Source organism: Aotus nancymaae, unplaced genomic scaffold (genome assembly GCF_030222135.1).
Source record: "Aotus nancymaae isolate 86718 unplaced genomic scaffold, 86718_ANA_hifiasm-v0.15.2.pri h1tg000053l, whole genome shotgun sequence".
Taxonomy (NCBI): domain Eukaryota; kingdom Metazoa; phylum Chordata; class Mammalia; order Primates; family Aotidae; genus Aotus; species Aotus nancymaae.
The window spans coordinates 8,924,304-8,936,205 of record NW_026988467.1 but is presented as its reverse complement, the minus strand read 5'-3'; positions in this window follow the sequence as shown (position 1 = coordinate 8,936,205).

Here is an 11,902-nt window from a genome sequence, read left to right as displayed (position 1 = left end):
CCGGCCCCGCCCCCGCCCCCGCCCTTTGCGGAGACTCCAACCCCAGCGCAGCTCCGGACCACGTGAAGCGGGCTCGGACGGGTCACGTGACCGCCGCCCGTTGCTTGGAGACGGCGTCGACAGCCCGCGCCTTCCCCCAGGCTCCACGCTCCCGCCACCGCCCAGGCAGTACTTGGAGGCCGCTGGCAAAAGGTGGAGTTTCTGTCGCTCAGGGCGTTTCCTGCCTGGCAGATATCTCAGGAGGCAGGCTGATGGGACTACCCGCAGCCAGGACAACTGGGGGACCGTCCAGGCGCGAAGTGCTGATGTGGCAACAGCTTGTGCCTCATCCTTGGGGGCACCCTCTCTCCTCCCCACTTCCCTGTGTAAATGGGATATTTAGGATACCTACCTCATGTGATCCTTGTGAGGATTAAATGAGCTAACCGCTGTTGTTAAAGAAAACGTTATTGGGACAATTGTTAAACCAGTACTGTTGAAGACTTGCTGTAGGGTGTAGCGGGGAGATCCCATAAGCGCAGAGGCGGGAGCAAAAGGCCTCAGCCTATTTCCATATAAATAATGAAGAAGAAAGCAACTAGAAATATAACCCTAGTAGTTCTTAGTTATTCGTATGTGATCTTAGTTATTCATAGATGGTCTTAATTCTTTTACTAATGCCTCTCAGGTTGGAAGTGTGAACCTGGGGTGACTTGTGAAATGAATGACACTAAGGCAAGATGCTCTAAGCCCTCTGTCACGCCCGCATAAGGGCTGCTGGAGGGCGCCTCGACTGTGCAGCAGCGCCAGCGCTGGGAAAGCGCCCGCTGTTTAGCCAGCTACGGAAGGAGACGTCCAAAATGGCCGAGACGTCTCCTTCCTGGGGAAGTTTGGCGAAAACTCCGCTTCTCCAAGCTCTTGTGGTAGGCCTGACGGCTGTCAGGTACGCCCGCAGACATCCGGGGGCTTAACTGTCTCGGTGATGCTGTGCTTCAGTGGTGACGTTCCATGGCTACTCTCATGTTGTACTTCTGCACCTGGTTCCTTTTTTCTTAGAAAAGATAATCAGTAATAGTAATATAAATCTTAATGTTTTAGTTCTTGTTAAGTATGGAAAAGGCGCTGATGCATTATGCTCCTTCACTTCCGGTGCCAGAAATTCCTGAGCCCATACCTGAATGACACGTGATGTACTGTGCTGGCCTAGAGCCAGAACCTGAACATCATTTTGTAAAAGACAAAGCTGTTTTTAAAATAAGTTGCAACAGCTGCCCCATTCTCTTCACAATAACTGCTGGCCTTGGCTTCTAAAAATAAGACTGCTAGTTTGCTCTGCAAACTAGCTACTGTGTAAAACTGCTTCTTATCAGTAACTGACAACATGTCATCTAGCCCTTGGAATGTCCGGACACCCCCACCCTCATCTCTGCCCAGGAGGTGATTTACACAATCTACCAGCCCTCGGAATGTCTGAAGCCCCTTCACCCCGCTCTCCGCTCCTCACCCCACTCCCAAGGTGGTTTTTCTGGTATAAAAAGTCTTGGTACCCTCCCTTCGGGGCCGCAGGTTAGAGAGACGTGAGTCCTCCGTGGTCGCTGGCAATAAAGACCCTGCAATTTGGCATACTTTTGTCTTGGTGATAATTCTCTACGCTCGGTCCATTACAACAGTACTTGACCCTATCACTGCCACGCCCTATCCACCCTGCCCCCAGTCTCCGACCACCAAGACCACGCCCTACCTACCCTGCTGCCAGATTTGCAACTCAATAAAAGTGAGAGCGTCCCAGCATTCGGGGCCACTTGTGGTCTCTGCGATTTGGGTAGCAGTGGATCCCTGGGCCCAAACTCTCTTTTCTCTATCTCTGTGTTTTGTGTCTTTTATTTCTACAATTTCTCGTCTTCACACCAGCTGGGAGCGGCTCATAGAACCCTGTAGGGCTGGACCCTACAGTAGGGTGATTGCCGTGGGGTGAGGGTTTGGGCTTAACTCGGAATACAACAAGAACCAAGGTTGGATTTGTTAAATCAAAGAGCAGAGTGAGGGAGCCAGGGGATGGAAGATTCCTGGGAGGAGACATCAAGGATCTGGGAGTTCTCCCTAATTTAGCAGGACTCTTGCTGAAACTGGTTTATGCAGGCTCAGGCCCAGCAAGGACAGGAAGACACAGAAGTTCAAGGTCGAGGGCTAGTCAAGAGGAGGACTCAGAGGAGTGCAACTACGGTTTGGTCTAGGAGAAAGCAGTGCCTGGCACTTAGTAAATGGGCAGGACACACAAGCTTTTGTTGTTATTATCAACACACAAGGAGGCTGGGCGAAGTAGCACAAGCCTGTTATCCCAGCACTTTGGAAGGCCAAGGCGGGCGGATCACCTGAGCTCGGGAGTTTGAGACCAGCCTGGCCAACATGGTGAAATCCTGTCTCTACTAAAAATACAAAAATTAGCAGGGCATAGTGGTGCATGCCTGTAGTCCCAGCTACTCGGGAGGCTGAGGCACGACAATAGCTTGAACCGGGAGGCTGCAGTGAGCTGAGATCATGCCACTGCACTCTAGCCTGGGCGATAGAGTGAGACCCTGGCTCAAAAAAAAAAAAAAAAAACCTGAGGATCCAAATGGGTGGGAGCCCACTTTAATCAGCATACCAAAAGTTTTAGAAAACTCTAGCTGAAAAACTGTAAGAAATTCCTCCCCTAATTGTGCATGAGGAAGGAAAGGGCTGTCTCCTGCCTCACCTAGCCCTTCTCTTAAAGATTGTTGACCACCGCACCCCCCCACCACACCCCAACAAGAACATTAATCCGCCCTACCTCCAGGCCCTTCCCAACATCACATTTCCTTTAGAGAACATCAGCTTTTGTTAGTGTCACCTGGGTATGGACACCTTCAGGGTACACCTGAGTGCTTGGTCTTGTTCCTAGGAGGGGGGAAACCAGGTGGGAACCCACAAAACTGCCTGGGTGAGTCTTTGGATAATATCAAGACCCGGGCCGAGCGCAGTGGCTCATGCCTGTGATCCCAGCACTGTGGGAGGCCGAGGCGGGCGAATCATGAGGTCAGGAGTTCAAGACCAGCCTGACCAACACGGTGAAACCCTGTCTCTACTAAAAATACAAAAATTAGCCAGGTGTGGTGGTGGGCGTCTGTAATCCCAGCTACTCGGGAGGCTGAGGCAGGAGAATCGCTTGAACCCAGGAGGCGGAGGTTGCAGTGAGCCGAGATTGAGCCACTGCACTCCAACCTAGGCAGCAGAGCAAGACTCCACCTCAAAAAGAAAAAAGAAAGAAAGAAAAAAAATATATATATATATCTCAAGACCCATAGACTCTCCAGATCCAAAGAAAGAGTTTCTCTGGATGGATGAGGAGAGTTTTGCAGGCTGCAGGGCCCATAGGCCTAACTTAACGCCCCCTTAGGAGGCACAGATCCCCCCACTCTAGGGGGAAGGGCCATCCAACATCCGCCATTGTAATGAAGAGTGGGTGAATTAGAGACCAGCCAAATAGCTACATCCAGTGTGATTTAGGACTGGTTGCTATTATTATTAGTTCATTATTGGTAATTAATTATTATTAGTAAAGTACTTAGAAGAGTGTAATTTCTCAGCAAGTGGTCAATATTAGAATATTATGTTATTATTTATCAGTTTTTTTTTTTTTTTGAAGTGGAGTCTCGCTCTGTCGCCCAGGCTGGAGTATAGTGGTGAGATCTCAGCTCATCGCAACCTCCGTCTCCTGGGTTCAAGCGATTCTCCTGCCTCAGCCTCCTGAGTAGCTGGGATCACAGGCGTGTGCCACCATGCCCCGCTGATTTTTGTATTTTTAGTAGAGATGGGGTTTTGCCATGTTGGCCAGGCTGGTCTCAAACTTCTGATCTCAGGTGATCCGCTCACCTCGGCTTCCCAAAGTGCTGGGATTTCAGGCATGAGCCACTGCACCTGGCCTGATCAATTTCCTTTTAAAAAACATTTCCCATATACTCCAGATTCTAGAAGGATTTAATCCAAGCCTTTGTGATCACTTTGTAAGGAAAAAATGCAAAACAGGCCGGGCGCAGTGGCTCACACCTGTAATCCCAACACGTTGAGAGGCTGAGCCCAGTGGATTTTTTTTGCTATCTGGGCTCACTGCAACCTTACCTCCTGGGTTCAAGCAATTCTCGTGCCTCAGCCTCCCAAGTAACTGGGATTACAGGCGCCCACCACCATGCCCAGCTAATCTTTGTATTTTTAATAGAGACAGGGTTTTGCCATGTTGCCCAGGCTGGTCTCAAACTCCTGGGCTCAAGTGATCCACCTGCCTTGGCCTCCCAAAGTGCTGGGATTATGGACTTGAGCCACCACGCCCCCTGCTAAAGGAAGAATTCTTGTTCTGTGTCTGCCTCAGGGGAGAGGAAGGGGCTGGACACAGGAGGTCAGGAGGCAGTCACACAGACCTTGCTTTTGAGGCCTCCAATCTTCTTTAGTTCATGGTACTTAGCAAGCTAAAGCGCCAGACATTGGGGTGACATTTACTGAGTCCCAACAGTAGTTATCATGTGGCAGACAGTGTGAAAGTGCTTCATAGTGGGCTGGGCACGGTGGCTCATGCCTATAATTGTAGCACTTTGGGAGGTTGAGGCAGGTGGATCACTGGAGGTCAGGAGTTCAAGACCAGCCTGGCCAATATGTTGAAACCCTGTCTCTATTAAAAATACAAAAATTAGCTGGGCATGGTGGTGGGTGCCTGTAATCCCAGCTACTTGAGAGGCTGAGGGAATTGTTTGAACCTCGGAGGTGGAGGTTGCAGTGAGCCAAGATTGAACCACTGCACTCCAGCCTGGGTGATGGAGTGAGACCCTGTCTCAAAAAAACAAAAAAGAAAGAAAGAAACTGCTTCAGAGTAAATGCTCACAACTCTATGGCAGGTTCTGTTCTTATCCCTGTTTACACTAAGGTGATTGAAATCAACAGAACTGAAGCAGCTTGCCATAGGCACAGCACTAATTGCTGCTGGAACTGGGGTGGGACCCAGGAGGCCTGGCTCCAGGACCCTGACATTTAACCACAGAGCGGGAAAATCCAGCCAGGGCTGAAATGAGAAGGATAGAGCGAAGCAAGGAGGGGAAGACATGCTGGATCAGAAGGCAGCACAAGGCTAGGTCTGTGGAATGTCCCCGTGGCTCAGACACTGACACTGTATTCATCTCGACCAGAGGTGATGTGTGGCCAGAGGCAGAGGGAAGAGGGCATGAGAAGACCCAGCTGGCTGGGCAGGCTGGGCCGGCTGGCGGGGAAGGGATGGGAAGCACTGAGGAACAAGAAAGTGAAACTGTCAGTATCCTCAAAGGAGCCAGAGTTCCTGCCACGACCTATTCTTGGCTAAGGAAGGACATAACCGACACCCACGTGGCATTCCACAAGGCTTCGGGTCATCTATTGAGTGAGTACAGACACTCCCCAACTTACAATGGTCTGACATGATTTTTCTGCTTTCCCATGGTGTGAAATCGATCTCCATTCGGTAGAAACCCTATTTCCAGTCTCCACTCTAACTGTTCTGTTTTTCACTTTCAGTATTGTGTTCAGTAAATTCCACAGGGTTTTCAGCACTTTATTATAAAAGAGGTTTGTTTTTCATGATTTTGCACAACCGTAGGCTAATGTAAGTGTTCTGAGCATGTTTAAGTTGGACTAGACTAAGCTGTGATCTTCACTAGGTTAGGTGTATTCAATGTATTTTCTTTTCTTTTTTGTTTTTTTGAGCCAGGGTCCTGTTCCATCACCCAGACTGGAGTACAGTGGTGCAATCTTGGCTCACTGCAGCCTCCAACTCCTGGGCTCAAGTGATCCTCCCACCTCAGGCTCCCAAGTAGATGGAATTGCAGGCTCACACCACCATGCCCAGCTAATTTTGCTTTAAAATTTTGTGTGTGTGTGTGGAGACGAGTTCTTATATGTTGCCCAGGCTGGTCTCAAACATCTGGGCTCAAGCAATACCCTCTCCTCCTTGGCCTCCCAAAGTGCTGGGATTACAGGCATGAGCCACCTCACCTGCCATGAGTGCATTTTGGATTTACCATATTTTCAATTTAGGATGGGTTTATGAGGATGCAACCCCATTGTAAGTTGGGGAGCACCTGTACACTTTCGGAATTCAAGTTTAATTTTTCACATCCCTTGCCAACCTGTCTGTCTCAGTCAAGTTTGATATTTGTATCTTCAATAAAGAAACTGACATGTAGGATAGATTCATTCATTCATTCATTCATACATTCAGCAAATAGTTATTGAACACCTACCTGGGCAAATACCTATGAGTGAAAAAGCCACACATGCCTGCTAGAAAGCAGAGCCCTCAGGCCAAGCATAGTGGCTCATGCCTGTCATCCCAGCACTTTGGGAGGCCAACGCTGGTGGATCACCTGAGATCAGGAGTTCAAGACCAGCCTGGCCAAGATGGTGAAACCCTGTCTCTACTAATAATACAAAAATTAGCCAGGTGTGATGGTGCACGCCTGTAATCCCAGCTACTCGGGAGGCTGAGGCAGGAGAATCGCTTGAACCTGGGAGGCAGAGGTTGCAGTGACCTGAGATTGTGCCATTGTACTCTAGCCTGGGCGACAAGAGTGAAATTCCATCTCAAAAAAAAAAAAAAAGAAAGGAAAAAAAGAAAGCAGAGCCCACCACAAGAAGCACATCAGAGAAGGGCCCTTTAGTGGCATAGGAATTGTCACTGGGATTCTGTCTAGAGCCCTGTCCTGGGATGTCTCCTTTCAGCTCGTCACAAACACACTGACTCTGTGTTTCTGGCCTAAGGCCTGTCAGGGCTGGGGAAGGCCTGGGTGTTTTGTTGGGCAGGCATTGTCCTTCGTGTCTGTGGACACGTTCTCTCTTGCGCTGAGGGCCAGCTACCATGAGCAGCAAGGCAGGAGAAAACGGAGGCAGGAGAGGGGGAAGGAACCCAGTGGAATAGGATTGGAGTCGGGTGCCTTGGTGGCTCTGCTGAGCTCCCAGACTTCATCTCCTGCCCTTCTCCCCAATCTCTCTCTGGTTGACGACAAGATTCTCTCTCTCTTTTTTTTTTTTTTTTTTGAGACAGAGTTTTACTTTTTGCCCAGGCTGGAGTGCAATGGCATGATCTCAGCTCACTGCAACTTCCACCTCCCAGGTTCAAGTGATTCTCCTGCCTCAGCCTCCCAAGTAGCTGGGACTACAGGCATGTGCCACCATACCCGGCTAATTTTTTATAGAAGTGGGGTTTCTCCATGTTAGTCAGGCTGGTCTCGAACTCCCAACCTCAGGTGATTCACCTGCCTCAGATTCCCAAAGTGCTGGGATTACAGGTGTGAGCCACCGCACCTGGCTGATGCCAAGATTCTCAAAGCATCAAATACCATTATGACTTGTTAGCACCATCGGCCATGTCCACACCTCATTCAGTCACAGCCAGGAGGGAAATGTCCTGGGGGGATGTGGGCATGAAGGGAGTCAATGTGGTTGGTTCTTCTATTTCCTTCTTCCTGTGTTTTCTGGAGGAGCCTGGACACTGCTGGGAGGTGTGAGATCCCCCACTCCCTGCGTCAGAGGAGACATTTGTTTCTTTTTTTAAATTTTTTTTTTTATTTTTTGGTAGCTGGTATGTAGCTAGGAGACATTTGTTTCTGTGACTACTTAAAACTAATGAGGGCTGACTCTGAATGATTTGTCCCGGTGGCACAGAATTCAAACTTACAGCAGCATCCCTTGCTGACACTTATGGACCCAGCCAGGCTCCATGAATACTCCTCCTTGAGCTTTAAAACACAGGAAATCATGCCTAATGTTCCAACTACTCTGCCACCTCATCAGGGTCCCATGAAAATTACTGCAGGTTAAGAATGATCCTGGCCAGGCCTTCCTAAACACGTGGCAATAATGCCCTGTCCCTCTAGAGACCCTTGTGCTCAAAAAACCCATCAAAATGTCCCACGGAACCCGTGGCGATTGTGGAAAAGGCAGAAAAGGAAATCGCCTGTGGCCTGTTGGAGTCCAGGAAGCTGTGGTTGTGTTAGAAACCGCCCAGATCGACAGCGGAAGTAGGAGGCTATTGCCCAAGAGGAAGGGGGGCACACTCTGCTACTCTCCAATCCTCTGACCTACAATATTTCTTTCAACCCCTGCTGCATACAGCAGCAATCCTCTTATTTTATTATGTGTGTGTGTGTGCACATTTGCGGGTGCGGGTTTGTGTGCGTGTGTGTGCACATTTGCGGGTGCGGGTTTGTGTGCGTGTGTGTGCACGTGTGTGCGTGTGTATGTGTGCATGTGTGCAGGTGCAGCGTGCGTGTGTGTGCATGTATGTGCAGCTGTGTCCACATGTGTGCAGGTGCGTATGAGTTCACGTGTGCCTGTATATGTGTGCACGTGCAGGTGTGTGTACGTGTGTGTGTACATGCAGGTATGTGTGTCCACATGTGTGTACATGTGTGTGCGGGTGTGTCCACTGTGTGCATGTGTGTGCCGGTGCATGTATGTCCACTGTTTGTGTGGGTGTGGGTGTGTGCACGTGTGCAGGTGAGTTTGTGTGCATGTACATGTGTGAGTGGGTGTGTGTGTTTGTAGGTGTGTGTGTACACATGTATGTGTGTGCATGTGTATGTGTGTGTCCATGTGCATGTATGTGCGGGTGCATGTGTGTGCATCTGTGTGTGTGCTTGTGCATGTGTTGTGTGTGTACATGTGCATGTGTGCATGTGTGCATGTGTGCAGGTGCATGTGTGCACATATGCGGGTGTGTGTGCAGGTGTGTATGTGCATGTCTGTGCATGTGCGTGCATGTCCATGTGCATGTATGTGTGGGTGTGTGCATGTGTGTGCATCTCTGTGTATGCATGTGTGTGCGGGTATGTTTGCAGATGTGTGTGTGCACACATGTGTGTGTTTGCGGGTGCGTGTGTGCATGTGTGTGAGGTTGTGTGTGTGTGCACGTGTCTATGTGCATGTGTGTGAGGGTACGTGTATGTGGGCACATGTGCGGGTGTGTGCGGGTACCTGCATGTTCATGTGTGTGCATCTGCATGTGTGTGCGTGTGCATGCTCACGTTCTTTCCTCAACTCTGAGCACCTTGTTCAGAGCTCACCTCCAGCCGCTGGCCCAGGCCCTGCCCGGATCGAGCCTCCATGTGTGCTGCTTGCCTCCTGCCTCCTATGGCCTGTCCTGTTGTGTCATAACTCCAAGCTGCTTCCTCCTTCTCTCCGTTCATTCTTCCATCTTTCCATATGGATGCTGCTGGAATTCCAAGGGTGTCATTGGAGGGCTCTGGTGCATTTGAGTGGTGGCTCAGATACACACAGGAGGCCTGTCGTGGCCGCTGAGCCCTATCTGCCGTGGGGTTTATCTTTGGTGTTTGCTTTCACTGCTCTTGGGCTTCACTGGCGGTGGCTTTCATGTCTGACTCTGCTGCAGGCTCTTCGAGGTCTCATCTTCCTTGCAGTGGGTCAGTGGCCATAGGGAGAGAGACGAGAAGAAGGAGGAAGTAGGTGGGGGAGGGCAGGGTGCCTCCACTGGCTCTCTGGGAGAAATCCAGCTCCCTTCCTCCCTGGGGGACCAGCCCGAAGATGAATGTGTGAACTTGAGTCCTGGCCGCCCCCCGCCTGACAGCAGCCTCAGTGGTCCTAAGTGAGTGGCACAGTGCCTGTGAGCTGGGAGTGGGGCTGAGATCGGTGATCAGCTCCTAGTAGGTGCTGAGTAAATTTGAGGCATTTGAGAGGCAACATGGGGTCATGGACATGATCGGGTTTTGGAGTCAGGCAGACCTGGGGGGCCTCTCCAGCACCACTTTGGGCAAGTGGCCTTTATTCCTCTGTGCTTCCTTTTTCCTACCTGGCAAAAGAGGGTCTAATAATTCCCAGTTACACAAGAGGAGGGGCGTCTCATGCCATCCATGGAGGCCAGGGCTGTGTCCAGAGGAAGGTGTTCCCTCGCTACACAGGTATTCTGCTCTGTGCCAGGCGCGGACACAGATCAAGGACTGTGGTTCCCCATTGCAAACGTGTGAGTTTCGGGACATGCCATTGTGTGTTGGGGGAGGTGTGATGAAGGGACAGGAGCAGCTCTGTTTAGCCATTTGCTGACCCAGTCAGGCATCCATTCGCATCCCTCCCCACCCCAGCCCACCCCAAATTGCAATTCCATGTCCTGACACTGAGTAGGCAGTGCTCTGGGCCCACCGTGGCATGTGTGTCCATGCTCATGACCAGGGTTGGCCGCTGCTACAATGAGGCTCAAGATGCCCGACAGAGTGACGAAGCCCAGAGCTTCATGACCCACCACGGTCAACTCTGCTGCACATCTAGGCACCGGGATCTGAGCTGGGGAGCTGAGCTCCAGAAAGGTCCATGATAGTCAATTTCGTGTGTCAGCTTGGGCAAGTTCTAGTACCCAGGCTTTCAGTCAAAGCTGAATGTAGGTGTGTGGGAAGCCATCTGCAGTCAGTTGACTTGAAGGAAAGAAGGGTACCCCTGAGAATGTGGTGGGCCTCATCCAATCAGTTGAAGGCCTTAAGAACAAAAACTGGGTGCCGGGTGAGTGGCTGATGTGGGCGGATCGTCTGAGGTCAGGGATTCGAGACCAGCCTGACCAACACGGTGAAACCCCGTCTCTACTACTAAAAATACAAAGAAAAATAGCTGGGCATAGTGGCGGGTGCCTATAATCCCAGCTACTTGAGAGGCTGAGGCAGGAGAATCACTTGAACCTGGGAGGTGGAGGTTGTAGTGAGCCAAGATCATGCCACCACACTCCAGCCTGGACGTCAGAGCAAGACTCTGTCTCAAAAAAACAAAAACAAAAAACACTGAGGTCTTGGGAGAAGAAATTCAGCCTCAAGACTGCAACATTAACTCCTGCCTGAGTTTCTGGCCTGCCAGCCTGTCCTACTGATTACAAACTCGCCAGTCCTGACATTCATGTGAGCCAATTCCTTAAATCTTTACATACAGTCGTGCCTTGGTTAACACAGGGGTACATTCTGAGAAATGTGTCATTAGGCAATTTCGTTGTGCAAACATCATAGTGTGTATTACACAAACCTAGATGCTGAAGCCTCCTATCCACCTAGGCTCTCTGAGGTAGCCTATTGCTTTGGGGCCAAGAAACTTGCACAGTATGTTACTGTACTGAATACTGCAGGCAACTGTGAGGCAACGGTGAGTATTTGTGTATCAAAACATATACAGATATAGAAGAGGTACAGTAAAAGCATGGTATGATAATCTAATGAGGGCTGGGCCCAACGGCTCATGCCTGTAATCCCAGTACTTTGGGAGACTGAGGCAGGAGGATCTCTGAGGCCACGAGTTTGGGACCAGCCTGGGCAACACAGTGAGACCCCATTCTCTACAAAAAAATTACAATAATTAGCCAGGCTGATTATTGATGCGTGCCTGTAGCCCTAACTCCTTGGGAGGCTGAGGCAGAGGATCATTTGAGCCCAAGAGTTTGAGGCTGCAATGAACCAGGATTGTGCCTGTACACAACCTAGACATAGAGGCAGATTCTGCCTCAAAAACAAAATAAAACAAAATAATCTTATGAGACCACTGATGTATGTGTGATTTGTAGTTGACTGAAATGTTTATATGGCACATGACTGCATGTATACATATATGAGATATATAAATACATAGATATTTTAAGATATATAAATATAAATACCCAGTTGTTTCTGTTTCTCTGGAAAACCCTGACTGATCCACCCCTGGTGCAGCCACCTGCCCCCCCCAAAAAAGGGCTGTACCCGGCTGCTGGGACCGAGAGCTGACACCTGTGGCCTTGGGCTTGACTGGCCCTAACCCCTTATCTCAGCACTGTTCTGACCCTTATTAGTAGAAATGGGTTCCAGTGGACATCCCAGGGCAGAGGAGTTTGGCTTTTAGATGCCCAGCATGCCTTTATGTAACCTTT